This window comes from Narcine bancroftii, chromosome 9 (genome assembly GCF_036971445.1).
Source record: "Narcine bancroftii isolate sNarBan1 chromosome 9, sNarBan1.hap1, whole genome shotgun sequence".
Taxonomy (NCBI): Eukaryota; Metazoa; Chordata; class Chondrichthyes; order Torpediniformes; family Narcinidae; genus Narcine; species Narcine bancroftii.
This window is the reverse complement of record NC_091477.1, coordinates 9,651,947-9,668,989: the sequence shown is the minus strand read 5'-3', so window position 1 is coordinate 9,668,989 and position 17,043 is coordinate 9,651,947. Positions and strand designations below refer to the sequence as shown.

The 17,043-nt window shown below is 45.1% G+C and overlaps 1 protein-coding gene across 7 annotated transcripts in view; it reads right to left on the bottom strand.

Moving 5' to 3' along the window:
- Positions 1-12,508, bottom strand: part of arap3 (ArfGAP with RhoGAP domain, ankyrin repeat and PH domain 3) — a 175,967-nt gene extending 163,459 nt beyond the window's left edge. For 4 of the 7 annotated variants that reach the window (XM_069898079.1, XM_069898084.1, XM_069898086.1 and 1 more), the window contains exons 1-2: positions 12,349-12,508; positions 11,162-11,307 (exon numbers count right to left, since the gene is read on the bottom strand). The gene's annotated coding sequence lies outside the window, so the exon portion shown is untranslated. Of the gene's footprint in view, positions 1-11,161; positions 11,308-11,423; positions 11,565-12,348 lie in introns of those variants that run through there. The other 3 variants (XM_069898082.1, XM_069898083.1, XM_069898081.1) reach the window with 2 other exon arrangements.
- Positions 12,509-17,043: the final 4,535 nt, after the last annotated feature.

Here is a 17,043-nt window from a genome sequence, read left to right as displayed (position 1 = left end):
ATTGGTCGTTCAGCATTCTCACTGCCCATGGAAAAATGCTGTTCCTCAGCCTCGTGATGCTGGCTCTGATCCTCCTGTATCTTTTCCACAGCTTGAAGATGTTGTTTGCAGGATGAAAGGGGTCCTCAATGAAATACAAATGGAAGTTGCTCTAGGGAAAAATCTCCAAGAAGATGGGGCTCAAGGGAATCAGGAGATGCGTGATGTTATGTCTCTTGGGTTACATAAGAGATGCAATATTCAAACAGAAGAGACTTTACTTACTAATGCCTTCCATCATCTCAGGAAACTGTTCACACACACTCGCATACATACAATCCACAGTGGTGCGCTACAGTGAGAAGGGTCCATTCTTACACAGTTACAAAATAGTTCACATTATCCTGACTGTTCAACATGTGATTAGGGCAATGAAACAAAAGTTCAGCCATGATCTTTTGAATGTTGGAACAAGTCTGATAGACTTTGTGGTCTACAAATTCTTCTATTGATTATACAGTTAAAGTAAACAAATCTGGATGCCAGAAATCCCGACCACCTGAGAATCCAGACCTTGAAAACTCAAACTTTTTAAATTTAGTGGGCTCTTGTGCGCATATGTTAGCACCGCAGATGCAGTGACAACAAGCGACTTTACATTTTATATGAAAAAATGTTTTGTTAATAAACTATCAAAGTTTACCTGTTCATTCTCCTTAATTTTGAATTTTAAATGTTCTGCCCGAGAACCTGGAAAATCCAAATATTGGGACTGACCCAATTTCTGAGCAGTCTCCATTTTAGGACTTCTATTGTAGAATTACAACTTTGGAGGTTGTCCTTTTCTGCAAACTAGATGTTGCAGGGCCAGCCTATTCATTTCCATTCTCCCATTCTTTTTCTGGAGCCTGTTGGATTATTTTCCCTTTTGTAAACCATGAGCAACTGCTTCTTCCCCCTTGCAGGAAGGAAATTCTGGATCAGAACTTCACCGTAAAAGGTAATTTTGTCATATTTCCGTGCCCTTTGCTGTTCACTTAAAATCATTGTCCCCTGTCCAGGAACCGCTGTTAGCAGGGACATTTTTTCATCTGTTCATCCAATCTAAGTTATGATCCTGTACATCACAGATTCTTCAAGGAGAATTATCCCATTTCGCTGCCTTTCCTCTGTAATGTTATGCACTACATTTTTGTTTTTTTTTCCCTCCGCACTCCATGTACTCATGGATATGTGGATTTGTAGAAAAAAAACAATCCTGGAGAAATTCAGCACGTCAATCAGTATACTTTATATAGCAAGGATAAAAATATACAACCCAAATGTTTCTTTGGTTCAGGCGCCTGCCCACATTTTGTTCACACCTTGATGAAGGAAGGACTCAAGCCCGAAATGTTGGTAATGTGGCTTTTACAGCGCTCTGTCTATTTATTTATTTGTCTGGGTTTTTTTTTAATCTATACACACAGAGTTCTGGGTGGCTGGAGTGCCTTGCCAAGGCTGAAAGATTAGGGGCATTTTAAGAGAATCTTAGACAGGAACATGGATGCTTTTTTTTACAAAAGGAATTTGAGAGTTGGCACAACATCAAGGGCTGAAGGGCCTGTACTGTGCTGCAGTCTTCGATGGTCAATGAATCTTTATCTTTTGCTATATCAAGTACACTGTTTGACCTGCTGAGTTTCTCTAGCCTTGCTTTACCCCCCCCCCCCCCCCCCACCTTGTACACATCACAGTAATTAATTCAGATGAGGTCCTCCAGCCTCACTTTATTCCCAAAATCCCTCATCCCTGGAATCATTCTAGCGGATCTCTCCTGTACCTTCACTCCAGCCTTCACATCCTTCCTGATGTGTGGTAGCTAGAACAGGACACAAATAATCCAACCAGCATTTGAAAGATTCAATATTCCCTCCCGGCTTTTGTACTCATTGCTTCTCATTTATGAGGCTCTAATTTCCACAAACTTTGTGCATCTTCCCGATGTAGTTTCCTGAAACTACAAGCATTGCAGCAAGCCAGCATACAAGCTGTTAATGACCATTCAGCCCACCGAAACACCTACTAAAACTGCAACAAGCTTCATTTTGAATGTCATTGACATTTTTACCACAGATTCCCAAAAATGATGTAATTCTAAACAATCAAGATATGAAAATATATTGGAATGAATTTGTTTGGTTAATATCCTTATGATTTCAAATAATAGAGTTCTTTTACCTTTCCCAATCATATGATATTTAATATGCCTTCACAATTCAGTGCATTGCTTCTTCAGGACCACCTCACCCCAGACATATAGGACTGCTTCATGCTGACTGCTTCGTTATCAATAGCTCTGGCCTCAACATGACCCCATTTATGTTTTAGCCTTGAGCAACAGTACACAAGGAGACTGTTGTTAATTGACAACTGCTCCACATGCATTCTGAAAGGAGTTTATTAATCATTTTCTCCAGTGACTTATCGCATGAGAATGTTTCTTTAAAAAAGAAAATTTGCAGAGATTTCAATGCGCCTCTTTACATCCATTCAATTGCCATATCCAACTGCAAGTCAGAACTGGGCACATCACCAACAACTTCAATCCATTGCATGCCCTGAGCACCAGACTTTGATCAAACACCAGCACAATGTCTTCCAAAACCTGATATTTCCAAGTATTCTGTTTTGCTTAAATAGCCACTCAACGATCGATGGAGGCTTTTCTCCACCCCCCGAATGATACTCATCCCAAATGTTGTTACACTCTGCCACCCTCTATTTGGATCCAATCTTTGTGGTCTTTGGATTCACAAATCAAACGATTGTAGTGGCCTGCAGCCGTTGGCCGACACAGAAGACGCCGTTCAAACACGGCAATCGAGCGGGCTGCACAAGGTGTCAGCGGCCTGTTCCCATTGGCTGGCAGAGCCCGCTTTTCAGCAGCCGATTGCCAGATCACAAAAGGGCCAATCGGCGCCCAGGGTGACACAAACCACACCCATCAACGATGATGCAGCAAAACAGGCCGATGCAGCCATTCGCCGACGGTGGGTCATACGGACACCAATCAGAGCCTGAAGGGACATGGGTTACGTGGCAGCCAGGGTCTGCCTGACTATATAAAAGAGAGCACCAGTTCATTGGATCGGTGTCAACTGCACTCCTTGTCGTGTGTGTCTCACTGTCGAGCTAGAACCTCGAGACACATGATCATATTTTTTAAAAATCCAGTAGTGTTAATCTTTTGCACACTTTGAGACACTTCCAGATTTCCCAATGTACTTTCAATGCCTTAAAGCTGACAAAAAGTTTTCAAAAATAGGGGAAAAAAACCATTAAAAAAGCCACGTTTCTCTTGCATAGTGAACACCCCATCCTGCCTCTTGTGTCCAACTTTTAACTCTATTATTGCACCATTCACAAAGGAAAACAACTTGCCCAAATCTTCTTCGTCCTCTGAAAACTCAGCTTTTTCCTCGTTGCATTCCTGATAAATGGAACATTTTCTTTATACTCCTTTAAAAACAATATTGTTCTTTGCATTAAATGATCAAAATCAATCCTACAATATTTCATTACATAATAGGAGGCTGACAACTTGTTGAGATGGTGTAGGAACTGGAACAATAACCCTACCATCACTCCTTGCCCATCCCTAGACCCTCACACCCCCCCCCACTCCATCTACTGCTTTGAGCCCCCCCTTTCTTCCCAACCTCCCCAGCTCTTGGACTCTCTCATCATCCATCTCCCCTCCTCTCATCTCCTCTGCCTTTCTCCTCTCTCTCTCCCCCCCCACTACCCCGTTATCTGCCATCTCTACACTCTGGTCTCCCCAGCCATCAACCTCCCCCCACCCCCTTCTGACTTCCCAGCTCCCCTCTTCCTTCTTCCCCCAACCCCAACACCACCCTCTCTCTTGTGCCCTCCCTCCCATATCCACCTATGACCTCATGACTGTGAACCTACGCTTCCACCCACCCCACCCCCGCTCCTCCCCCACCATTTTATTCATATGCCAGCCTTCATATTGATTTCAGATTTATTTTGAGTGCACATACACGACATCACACCCCAAGGATCTTTCTCTGAGGAGGAGGCAGAATTACCATTTATAGAGAGTGCAAAAAAAATTGTACTGATCATACCTTGATGAAGGCCTCAGGCCCAAAACATCAGTCATATTTCTTTACTATATGGCTGGCACGGCTAACATAACAGTTAGTACAACGCTATATTACAGTGCCGGAAACCCAGGTTTGAATCCAACACTATCTGTAAGGAGTTTGCATGTTCTCTCCGTGTCTGAGTGGGTTTCCTTCAGGTGCTATCGTTTCCTTCCACCCTCCAAAACATACCAGGGTCATAAGTAAATTGGGATATTGCAAGGACTTGAGGGCCGGCAGGGCCTGTAACCATGCTGAATGTCTAAATTAACATTTAAAATATAAAGTATGCTGTGTGACATGCTGAGTTTCTCCAGCATTGAGTTTTAACTGGAATAATTCTATTAACTCATTGCAACTTACTCTCTCACCCATACTTTTTAAAAACACACATCCCCACTCATCAACAGTAGGGACAATTTACAACATGCAATTCATCTAACAATCAACAATAGGAACCATTAACAAAGTAGTCCATTTGAATGAGCACTGCCCACATACTGGACCCGAATTGCCTTTGGAGTTATAATCTCCATGACTGCACAACATCACTCTGCAACCATGCAAAGGATGACCTTAGAAGTCACAGTCCAGGCCATCTCTGCTATGATCCAACACTGCAACTCCACATTACCTTTGATCACAGTCATTGCAATTTATACGGGCATTAAAAGTGTTAACTATTAGTCATCTTTTTGATGCTTACCTCAGTTTAACTTTGGAGCCTTAAAATAACTCAACATGACAAGTGATGGATTACAAGATATCAAATTAGAAAGAAAAGTTATATTTGTATCAATTAAATGTATCAACTTCATATTAAAAATAGTATTTTCATTAATATTAAATACACAAAAATCTGGAAAAATTCAGCAGGTCCTGCAGTTCCAGATGAGGAGAAAAAATACATAACCAAGGTTTCAAGCCTGAGACCTTTGACAATGCATCTTGCATATCCGTGTTTAGCCCACTGTTCTACTCATTGTACACCCCTGGCCATATGACCAGGTACAATTCCCGATGCCATCTACAAGTTTGCCGACGACCCCACAGTGGCCGGCAGAATCACAAACAACAATGAAGAGGTGTTCAGAGGGATATAGACGAGCTCGTTGAATGGTGTAGCGACAACAGCCTTGCGCTCCACGTCAGCAAAACCATGGAGATGATTGTGGACTTCAGCAGGAAGTCAGGGGATCATGACCCAGTCCTCATCGAGGGCTCAGTAATGGAGATGGTCAAGAACTTCCAATTCCTCGGTGTCAACATCTCCGAGGATCTGTCCTAGAGCCTCCACATTGATGCCCTCACAAAGAAGGCTCACCAACAGCTATACATGGTGAGGTGTCTGAGGAGATTAAGTACATCACCAAAGACTCCTGTAAACTTCTACAAGTGTACTGTGGAGAGCATTCCGGCAGGTTGCATCACTGCCTGGTATGGAGGCACCAACGGCCAGGACAAGAATAAACTCCAGAGGGTTGTTAACTCGGTCTGTGACATAACAGGCACCAGACTCTACTCCCATCAAGGACATCTACAGGAGGCGGTCTTAAAAAAAAGTCTCTATCCTCAAAGGCCATGCCCTCTTCACTCTGTTATCATCAGGGGGGAAAAGGTACAGGAGCCTAAAGACGAGCATTCAGCGGCACAAGGTCATCTTCCCCACTGCCATCAGATTCCTGTATAATCAATGAACCAAAGACACTGCCTTACTTTTCATGCACTAGTATTTTATTTATATCTAGTGTTGTAATATGGTTAGAATGTGAATGTTTGCACTGTGATTGCTGCCACAAAATACTGAATATCAGGACAATACATCCTGATTCTGATATCCTTGCAGACTTTGCATTAATATTCATAGTTAAGCCCTATTGCTTAAAATGTACCATCTCCCACCAGTAGTTTATCCAAATGTATGATTTGTCTATGCAATCCAAATATAGAACAATAAAATCCATTTTTTTATTATTCTTTCATTGTTAAAGATTTTGCAGAATAGTGAAGTATCATTGACCAAAAAAAAGCCCGACAAGTTTTGCTACTCTGCACCTTGTGTGGGGGATAAAGGTGGAATGATCATTTTACAACTCAGTTGCAGGTAATGGGCCAGTTTGAATTCACCCCATTCAGACTAACATTGGTGGAAAACTGCCACATTCAGCTCCTAGTTGTGAATACAAACTTGACTTCATCCTGTTACGGCTGACAGAATATTCAAAAACAGAACATAGAGAGCAAAGATAATTACTTCAGGTTTTAACATGGGTTTATAAGTGTGCGTTTTAAATTACAGTGCCTTAACAAGACTACTTCACACACTTGGCTACACATTATTTCAATGGATCCGAGCTGTCTATCCAATATACAGTTTCAAGATCCGCAAGAGCATTGACCTAAACTCCAAGTTCATTCCTCATTAGCAAAGTGAGTAATGAGCTTTGAGAGAAATGCTGGAAAAGTGACGGTCACGAGTATGCATGGAATCTGGAGAGAATTGTCTACACCAGTTCCTCCATTTAATTTCCTTCTTTTTGCCTCTCCAATTTCTATTCAAAACCTCTGACCGACTGCATCCATTGAGTTCCAGATCAATGTTCAGGCATAAAATGCTTTTCTACAAATCCTCCCTCTATCTTTAGCTCTGTTCCCTGTGTCTGCTAAAGGCAAACCCCTTTTCTCAATTCCTGATCACGGCCTTGTATCAAAACTCCTTTTAATATTTTTGCTCCTGAGTGCAATTAAATAACTTTAATTGTTTCCCTATCTATCCATCGCCTTTGCTCAAGCTCTCCCACCTTCCCTTCCCTCTCATATCACCTCTTCCACACTCCTACCAGTATTATCTGGAGCTTACCTAACTGAAGATTTTTGGATCGTTACATATTAGCTACCATGTTCTAATAAGACAGAATCAACATTTTTCATCATGAACAAGTCATGAAATCCATTGCTTTGTGGCAGCGTCATAGTGTAAACATTCATATAAACCACCTCACAAAAATAAATAAAATATAAATAGTCAATGCAAGGCCGTGTCTTTGGTTCATTGATCATTCAGGAATCTGATGGCGGTGGGGAAGAAGCACTGGGTGCTCGTCCTCAGGCTCCTGTACCTTTTTCCTGATGGTAGCAGAGTGAAGAGGACATGGACAGGGTGGTGGGGGCCCTTGAGGATGGAGACTGCTTTGTTAAGACACTGCCTCTTGTAGATACCCTCGATGGAGTGAAGTCTGGTGTCCATGATGTCACAGGCCAAGTTTACAACCCTCTGGAGATTTTTCTTGTCCTGAGTGTTGGCACCACCATGCCTGACAATGCCAGCCGGAATACTCTCCTCAAAACAAAACACCTGTAAAAGTTTGCAAGAATCTTCAGTGACAAACTGAATCTCCTCAAACACTTCACAAAGTATAGTCGCTGGCGAGGCTTCTTTGTGATTTCATTGATATAGGGGCATCCAGGAGATGTTGACACCCAGGAATTTGAAGTTCTTGACCCCCTCCACAACTAAGCCCTTGATAAGGACTGGTTCGTGTTCTCTTGACTTCCTCCTGAAGTCCACAATCATCTTCTTGATTTTGCTAATGTTGAGTGCAAAATTGTTAGTGCGACACCACTCAACGAGCTGATCTATCTCGCTCCTGCACACTTCCTCTTCGCCGTTTATGATTCTGCCGGCAACTGTTGTGCCATCGACAAATTTGTAGATAGCATTGGAATTGTGCCTGGCACTGATTGGTTCTGAAAAGTACATACATACTTCAGGATATGCTGGAGCCTGAAATGTGTTATATTAATGCAGGTTTTACATTTATATTCCCAACCACAGGCTTTAAACTACATGCAGTTAACTGGTAATATTGGCCTTGATTAGTTAAACCAACTTCAATTGTCGCCAATCAGAATCAGTTACTAATAACTCCCACCTCTGGATTCGAACACGATTGTTCTTCAAGGTTTGCCACACTGAACCTTTTTTTTTAAAAGCTGCATTAATTACAGAAGCTAGACAATGATGTTGTCTCTCCAGTTCAATTTTTGTGAAGTCCATATAGTTCTTCTTTCCCACAAGTGCCAGTGGTAGATTGTTCCTGTTTTATTTTCAAGCAAAGTTTGAATTGCAGGGTAATAGTCCACAACAATTTGTAGGTTATTGAAGTTTCTCTCTCTTTGTTTTGCTGTTTGTTGTTGAGTCACATTCCAGTCTTGGGCTTGATGTCGAGTTAGTTCCCTCTCCATTCCAATACTATTCCCAGTTTCATGTGCTGCATTTTGTTTTAAAAAATGACTCCTAGAACAAGAGGAAGGCAAGTCTCACCATAGGCTTGTGGGTGTTTCACAAGCCAAATGAGCCCAATAGGCTATGGGGTGTTGCCAAAATTTGCACGTTAAAAACTTCAGAAAGTAAAAGGAATGGTTCAGGTTGGACAGCAACGATTTACTTTGTGCCTCAAGAACCATGCAATGCTGGAATATGTAGCAATAAACAGCTTGATGGAGGAACTCAACAGGTCAAGCAACAACAATGGAGGAGAAATTAATTGATAATGTTTGGAGTCAAAACCATCAACGAGTTCATAACACCTTAATAGGGTAAAGTATACCATGGTGCTCAATCAAATGAGACCTGACACCCAGCTTTAAATTATTGCAGATGATCAAAAACTTAGAGGCAAGTACAAGGGAAGATCTTAGGGTAGAGGGGTGAAGAATTTCTAAATTTAAACTGTTGAACACAGAAGGATCTAAAGCACATTACACCCAGGTGATATTTAGGCAAAAGCTGAGCAGCTATTTAATTTGAAGGATATTACAGTAGAGTCCAATTCTTATTCAACATCACAGTCACAAAAAACAGAAAGCACAAGAAAAACTCTGCAAGCCAGGCAGCATCTATGGGAAGATGTTTCTGGTTGAGGAGTCTTCATCAGAACTGAGGAAACAAGTAACAGAAGTGTGGGAGGATAATGGGTGGAAGGACATTTCCATGAAAATATGAAATCATGTGGCCTTGATGCAGTTAAGCTCCTTTGATTGTGCAATGTATCACTGTCTGGTGTGGGGGATACCAATATCAATGAGCATAAAGTCCTCCAAAAGGTAGTGGACACAGCCTAGGACATCACAGGCAAAACCCTCCCCACTATCGAGAATATCCACAGGGGACACTGCCGTTAGAGAGCAGTAGCCATCATCAAGGATCCACATCACTCAGCACACGCTCTGTTCTCACTGCTGCCATCAGGAAAGAGGCATCGGTGCCACAATACTCACACCACCAGGTTCAGGAACACCTGTGACCCCTCAACAGCAACCTCAATCAGGGACTCATTTAAGGATTCTTATTTTTGCGCTTCATTAATTTTATAAAAATCTCTCCACAGTTCTTTATTTGTTTACATGTGTACGTTGTGCAGTTTTTTGTTGCACTACCAATAAGTGATAATTCTGCTTGCCTGCAGGATAAAGAATCTCAGGGTTGTATGTGATGACATGTATGTATTCCAAGAATAAATCTGAAACTGGAATCTGAATCTAATGCAGTCTGGCTGACTGGAATATTCTGCTGAGTTTTTCCAGTTTTTTTCCATTTTAAATTTCCAGCAACTGTAGCTTTTTTTTAAATATATTTTCACCATCACGATGCAGGTTGTAGCAAAGGTTAAATTGCAGGGATCCAGGCTTATTCCTCCATCCTCTGCCCTTAAACCATTGTACAAAGATGCAGTATACCCAGGCTGGCTCAACCCATTTAATAGAGCACCACATTATTCGCCCTTGTATTGAATCACAGAGCCTTTACACACTGCATCATAAGCTGCTTTCAGGTGCTCGGATGCAGATAATGCTGCCGGAGTGCAGCTGGGGCGTTCAGGTGGCCATGGAGAAGACGCCTTTCTGTCCCTGAACGTGCTGGCTGAAGGAGAGCCACGTCTGAGCGAACACCGGCTACTGTGGACTGTGGCCGTAGTCCCACTGCTGCTTTCGGGTGCAAAGGGGGATTCTCCGAGCCGGAGAATATACCTACAAGAGGAGGGTTAGGTAAGTGCTCCTCCTAGTCGGGTTCTCCACTTTCAGGTGGCCACCCGACAGCCGCATTGGGGTAGAATAGGTGGCTTTACAGTCGGGTATTCTGGCCACCTGAAAGCGGCTATAGAGCCAGCTACTTTCATGCAGGGAAATTGATTTATGTGAGGCAAGATTGAAGGTGATGGAATCAAAGGTGAGGAGAAGCTTTGATAGAAAATTGGTTAAACAGGAAACCAAGCAATAAGGAAGAATTGTCTCCCCCCCCACCCCCCACAACAAATGTAAAGAAGAGGCAGAATTCCTTAAAAGCTGACTCAAAGCCACAGACCATTTTAATATATTAATTATGTTGACTTGGTTGCAAGCAGCATAATTGCAGTGAATTGCAAATAGGCAACAAGTAGAAGCAGATCCATCTATGACAGATGAAATTTCATGCTGAAAAAATGTGAAGTGCTGCATTTTAGTAAGAAGAATAAAAAGTTGATAAAAATAGAGTGTAGGCGCACGAGGAGTCAGGGAAGGCAGTGAAAATAGTTGAAAGCTTACAAGACCTTGGGCTTTCCAAATCTGTGAGCAAAACAGAAGAGCGAGAACGTCACCATGAATCTTTGTAAATCAACCAGTGTCGTGGTCTGGATGTTTTACTTTAGCAAAAGTACGAAAGCTTGGAAGAGAATGGAAAAGGGATATACCAATATAATTCCAGAGGTGGAGAACGTCAGTTAATGTATGTAAAAAAACTGGAGAGGCTGGACTCTTTGCAAGGGGGTGGACAGGGATATTCAAAATCAAGATGGATGTGAAATTATTCTCATTGGCAGAAGGATCCAAACAAAAGGACAATGAATAAAGACAATCAGCCAAACAACAGAGTGGGGGGAGGGGAGATGCAATTGTCACATTCAGAAGGGAGGTGGATAAATATCAAAAAGCCAAGAACTGGCAGGGTTACAGGGACAGGGTGGAGAATGGGATGCTAGAAATGTACTTACGTCGTGCCAGAATTGAGTTGATGGACCTTTTGACCTTATTTCATGCTGTAACCATTTTTGTGATCTGGTGACACAATCCAGTAAAATCCTACAGTGATGCTGGGAGCCAAGTCGGGTGGTGATTTCCAGAGTAAAGACACAAGCGTCTGCAGACACCATGATTGAAATAAAAACAGAAAGCGGGGGAAACTCAGCAGATCAAACAGTGGACTTTATATAGTAAACAAAAAGATACATTTTGCTCATGATGAAGGGCTCAAACCTGAAACATTTTTCTTGATCTTTGCAGATTTCCAGATCCTGGCTAATCGCAAGCCAAGATGCTGAACAAAGAGCATGGAAGGGAAATGGAGGCGAAAAGAACAGTCGACACCAAACCATTTCTGCATTTTAAAACTGTTGAACCACCAAACACTACAGCACAGAAAACAGGCCCTTCAGCCCATCTAGTCCATGCCAAACTATTCTGCTTAGTTCCATTAGCCTGCACCCAGGTCATTCCTCTCCCATTCATGTACCCATTAAAAAAAAATTCTTAAATATCCAAACCCAGCCCACATTCACACCTTCACATGATAGTTCAATGCACACTCTCACCAATCTCTGCGTGAAGTGTCGTGTCCCGCCCCCGGTTCCCTTTAAACATCCCTTTCTGAACTAATTACCACCAATTGCAAGACAGGGTTAGGATAGATCTCGAAACATGTCACCTCCACTTTTGCACAACTGCAGAGTTTACTGCTCGAAACTCCCAAGCAATGAACAATACACACACAAGCTTTCAGTGTTGCCACAGAGCCCTGGTTTCACCAACAGAACCCTCATCCCTTCAATGGGGCCCTTACAAAGTCCCAGATACCCCAACCAGCAGCAGCATGAGAAATCCCCCCCCCCACCCACCCATGCACAGGCTGAATCGCGTTCCTCAACGCGAAGATGGTGAACCACCCAAGGGCAGACCCCCGCAGTGGACCCTGAATGGGATTGAAGCCAGCCCAACTTGCCCGCAGCTGGGACAGAGTGGAGCGTTCTCAATGGCACAGTGTTATCAGAAACCCAAGCTGCAGTCAGATCATGTTCAGATACAAGTCGTCTTCCCAGTGAACCGAACTGACTGGGCACGTCTTGCCTCCGCCTCGCACCCTGGTCTGAACCCACTGGACAAAGTTACAAAGGAATCGCCATACCTTTCGCACAGTCCCGCTGCAGCTCCCGGACCTGGCGTGGGACCTTCTCCCGGACCTGGCGTGGGACCTTCTCCCGGACCTGGCGTGGGACCTTCTCCCGGACCTGGCGTGGGACCTTCTCCCGGACCTGGCGTGGGACCTTCTCCCCCCCCACCCCGCCCCCCGTATGGGCTGCGGAACGATGCATGCGCGTCTCCCTCCCTCCCTCGCTCTCGCCAAGTCGATGCAGCTTTCGCCGCCGGCGACCAGTCGCTGCGAGGCGGGTCTCTGGTTCCCGGGGAGGAGCCCAAGCCAGGGGCAGGGTTGCGAGAGCGGAGGCGCCGTCCCATTCGCCACTCAAGCTTCGATTGGGTGTTCACATCGTGATTTTTTTTTAAAAAGTCCATGCATATGGCTAAAAATGTCAAGACCTTCAGAAAGAAACGCCGAAGGGTCTGGGGAAGTCGCTGCGGGGAGGAGTTAACACTGCAGATGCATCCCCACCACCACCAAAAAAGAAATTTTTAAATTTAAGTTTGTTTGGCACAAAATACAGGTTATCTTTAACGTTCACCCAGCCGGACAATTTAAAATAGTTATGGGACTGGAGTGAAAAGAAAGATTGAAGGTCAAACATGTGGGGTTCATTCAGGAGCCTGATGGCTGCATGGGGAGAAACTGTCTTTAAGCTGGTTAGTGCCTGTGTTCACACTCTTGAGACTTTGTTATGTCGCTGATGTTACTTAAGATTCAAATAACAGAAGAGATTTTACTTACTGATGTCTTCCACCATCATAGGATGCTGTTCACACACTCTTATACATTTAGATATTTGCCCCACAGTGGTGCACCACAGTTACTACAGTGAGGAGGATGTATTCTTACGTGGTTACAAAATAGTTCACATTATCCTGACTATTTTCAGGTGGCGAAAATACCCCGATGTAAAGCCGTCTATTTTACCCATGTGTGGCTGTCGGGAGGCAACCTGAACATGCAGGAGGCACACTCTGTAACCCTCCTCCGGGAGGGATAATCGCCGGAGCACAGTGGTCTCCCCAAGCACCTGAATGCAGTTGCCTGAAAGCGGCTGGTAAAGGGGCGGGTAGTGATGTCGTCAGCCCGAGACGCTTGGCGCAAACTTTGAAACAGTGTGCAGGTACAGTCGCATTTTTCAGCCTTACAGGATAACGTTATAATCGAATTGTGGCTCCAAAAAAGGCTTCAAACTGGTGTGAAACAGACGTAAGACTGTTTCTAGACCATCTGTCTCAGGAATCCCAGGAAAGGGAGCTCACTGGGACAGAGAGGGATGGTCCCACATTTGAACGCTTGTCAGGAGTACTCTCAGCACTTGGGCACAGCCGCAGTAAAAACCAGGTGGTTACAAAACTGAAGAGCCTGAGGAAGAAGTTCCATGCAGTCCTGGACCACAACAGGAGGAGCAGCAATGGGCGCAAGGAGTGGCAGTACTTCGACTCGTGCCACACTATCTGGGGGGCTAGCTGCTCAGCTACTCCCTTGAACATAGCCAGCACTCTGGAGAGCCCTGATTCCCCAGAGCTCATCCCTGAGGGATCTCAGACCTCAACCCACGGCAATGGTGGAGGAGGTGCAGGCCGCCACAGAGGACTCCGCTGGCATGGATTTGGATGTCCCCGAGAGAGGCAGCGCAGAGCTCACTGTCCCTGGAAGTGGCGAGGTGGCACTCTCACCAGAGAACACAGGTATAGTAGCATTGAGGTTGTGTGTCTGGAGAAGCACATAATTCCAATACTGATGCACTTTTCCTGTTTCCACCCACAGCCTCTGGTCCCAGACGCAAGGGCCAGCAACTGACCAAAGGTCAGGAACTCGTGAAGGAGCTGCAGGCGATGATGACAGCACTTAACAGAGAGGGGGACCGCCAACGTGGAGAGGAGTCACTGGAGCAGGAGAGAGCCCTGCTTGCCGACCTGAGGGAGGAGGAGGAAGCAATGCGCCGGTCCGAAGTGGACAGGCATGCCCAGTTGGTGACTGGGTTGTCAGCTTCCCTATAGGAACTCAGCACTACAATGGACAGGCAGTCTGCCATCTTCATCAGATTGGTCATGCAAATGGAGGCCTGTCCGTCCCCATTACCACAGTCATATGGTCACCCTGATCCCATGTACCTGGCCCCTCCAGCCAGCATGCCATTTCATTCCACACTAGTGCATCACAGTAGTGGATGCTTGGACATGACTGAGATGCTGGGGGTTCAGGGCAGGTTCCTCCACATCCCCCCCCCCCCCACACTTCATTCCTCTCAATGCTGGAATGAGGTGAGCGTCGGACTAAACATCCTTAATGTTGCTAACTCACTGTTCACTTTTGTTGTTCATGAAGCCCTTAAATATGCAATTTTCTGTGCAACACCTTAAGGATCAAAACACTCAGCAGTGAGATGCTATGGAGGTGTTTGTTGTGTTTACCGTTTTTGTTTTCTGTGGTGTTCAAGTGTGGAGTGGATTTGCACTGTGTTTTGTCCATTCCATGGTTTACATCTAATTTGGTGCATAATATGAATTGTTATGTCGCGTTATGTACCTCAGATATTTATGAAGCAATAAGGTTTCTCGAAAACGATTTTTATTAAATTTTTGACAAGCACTGAAGTCACAGGTTTCATTTATATGCAACTGTTCCTTCACTGAAACACAGTGAAACATAAGATGCCAGGCAGCAGGCTCATGTAGCCGCATTCGGGGGAGGGGGTGTGGGGGTGGAGGGGGTATCAAGTTGTGGGAGTTGGGGAACTGGGTGGCAGGGGCATACCCGAGTGGCAGCCGCTACCCCTGAGATTCACCCCTCCCCCTTACAGGATGGACATAATCGCAGAACGGATGGCCTGGTGCCCATGGGCCTGCTGATCATGACAACCTTAGCTATTGGGTGCAGGGCCATCTGCTTTAAACTTTGCGGATCCGGATCCAGTATTCGGTGCTGGGTGAACCCTTTCATCAGCCAGCTTCATATGGGGTATGCCGCATCACTCACAAGATGCGCTGGAACCTCCACTCCCTCAACATCCTTGGACACCTGCAGGCACAACAATGCAGAAATGTAGTTAATTAATTGAACGTTGACACAACAAGCATGCATAACGTTGACACTCGGAGCTTTGAAGGGTGAACACTCACATCATGTGGGAAGAGGTATCCAGCCTGATCCTCTGCCTTTCGATACAGAGATGAGTTGGCAAGCACTTGGGCATCATGCGTGCAGTCCGGCCAACCCACAAGCACATCTGAGAAGCTGTAACGTGAATGGAAAGCTCATTGAAGTTATAGACATTGAGATATGAGGTGATAAAGCTTAATGGCTTTAACTGACCAGAACTGTGGTCGACCACCACTTGCAGAACCACCGAGTGCCACCCTTTGCAATTGTAGTAGGCTGCATCATCCACGCTGGGGGCAATAATGGGAATGTGTGACCCATCAATGGCACCAGCACACATTGGGTATCCCCTTTGCGCAAAGCCATCAATGATCTCCTGGAGACGTGTTCCACTTGGCAGGGAGATGAAACGCTTATCAAAGACCTTCCTCAAAGCACCAGTCACCTGCTGCACCACCATACACACGGTACTGACGCTTATTCCAAAGGTGGTACTGATGGATCGATACTCACAAGGGGTGGCATACCACCACAGGGCCACAGCTAATCGAAGTTCAGGCTCCAATGGTCGCTGCAAGTCTAGTCTATGCGGCTTCAGGTGAGGTTCTATGAGTTCCAGCATGAACCGAAAGGTGCCACGCGACACACAAAAGTGTCTCCTCCACTCAACATCATCAAATTTGGTGAGGACATTGCCCCAGAACTCAGCATCCTGAGATCGGTTCAACCTCCAGAGAGACTGATCTGTCACCACAGCTAATTGACTGACAAGCAACATTCACCTTCATCTGCGGCGCCTACGCTCTGCACGCCTTTCTGCCTCTAACTGCTGTCTTCTTGACCACAACCTTTCCAGGAACCTTCTCCTCATTGCACCTATACAACTTTCAGATCTCAAGGACGTTTGAAGAACTTCAACAGCATTAATGGCCTGACCAAGGGTTTGACGTACCTCGTTCTGAAACCATCATCATTCTGTCTCTTGCCTGCTCCGGGTCCACCATAATCCTGTGTTCCTTCTAGTCGTGCTCAAAATGACATCACGTCAGTGGGTGGGAGTACAGTGGACACTGGACAGGAGCTGGCGTGTGCTCCCAGGCGCCTCCTGTGCAGCTGTCCCTTTCAGGTGGCCAGCGCTGCGCTTTTAGTGCTGCCACCTGAACGGTCCGCTTTTGCTTCTCCAGGTGCATTCTTGGCGGAAATGCACCTGAAAGTGGCTTATATAACTGCCTTCTCTGTGGGAGGAGAGAGAAGAGAGAGAAGCGAGAGAGGAGGGAGAAGTGAGTGAGGAGGGAGTATGGCGGCACTGTGAACGTAATGGTCAGTGCAACGCTGTTAAAGCACCTGCAACCGGGTTCGAATCTGATTCTATCTGTTAAGAAGTTTGTACGTTCTCCCCATGCCTGCGTGGGTTTCCTCTTCCTCCAGTTTCCTCCTGCCTTTCAAAACATAGCAGGGTTACAGGTCAATTGTTAGTAATTGGGCGACGTGGAGTCATGGGCCGAAGGGGCCTGTTTTTATGTATATATTTGTCTGGAATGTGTTGGCTGCATTTCTCAGGCAGTAGGTGCGGAT